The sequence below is a fragment of the Arachis duranensis genome, chromosome 5 (genome assembly GCF_000817695.3).
Source record: "Arachis duranensis cultivar V14167 chromosome 5, aradu.V14167.gnm2.J7QH, whole genome shotgun sequence".
Taxonomy (NCBI): Eukaryota; Viridiplantae; Streptophyta; class Magnoliopsida; order Fabales; family Fabaceae; genus Arachis; species Arachis duranensis.
Genome location: NC_029776.3, coordinates 41,078,705 through 41,079,159, shown reverse-complemented (window position 1 = coordinate 41,079,159; position 455 = coordinate 41,078,705). Strand labels below are relative to the sequence as shown.

At 40.2% G+C, this 455-nt stretch overlaps 1 non-coding gene across 1 annotated transcript; it reads left to right on the top strand.

Moving 5' to 3' along the window:
- The first annotated feature begins 327 nt into the window (after positions 1 to 327).
- On the top strand, positions 328 to 431 carry LOC127748208 (small nucleolar RNA R71). The gene has a single exon (XR_008010150.1). It is a non-coding gene; the product is annotated as a small nucleolar RNA R71 (small nucleolar RNA).
- The last annotated feature ends 24 nt before the right edge of the window (positions 432 to 455 follow it).

Below are 455 nucleotides of genomic sequence, written 5' to 3'. Positions count from 1 at the left end.
TCTTTAGTGCTGTTGGATGCATTTTTCCATCCATTAAGACTTTGAGAAATCATGTTGACTTGCTGAGTCAACACTTTGTTCTAAGCCAATATGGCATTCAGAGCATCAATTTCAAGAACTCCCTTCCTTTGAGGCGTCCTATTATTCACGAAATTCCTCTCAGAAGTGTACATAAATTGGTTATTCGCAACCATGTCAATAAGTTCCTGAGCTTCTGCAGGCGTTTTCTTTAGGTGAATGGATCCACCTGCAGAGTGGTCCAGTGACATCTTGGAAAACTCAGATAGACCATAATAGAATATATCTAATATGGTCCACTCTGAAAACATGTCAGAAGGACACTTTTTGGTCATCTGCTTGTATCTTTCCCAAGCTTCATAGAGGGATTCACCATCTTTTTGCTTGAAGGTCTGAACATCCACTCTAAGCTTGCTCAGCTTTTGAGGAGGAAAGAA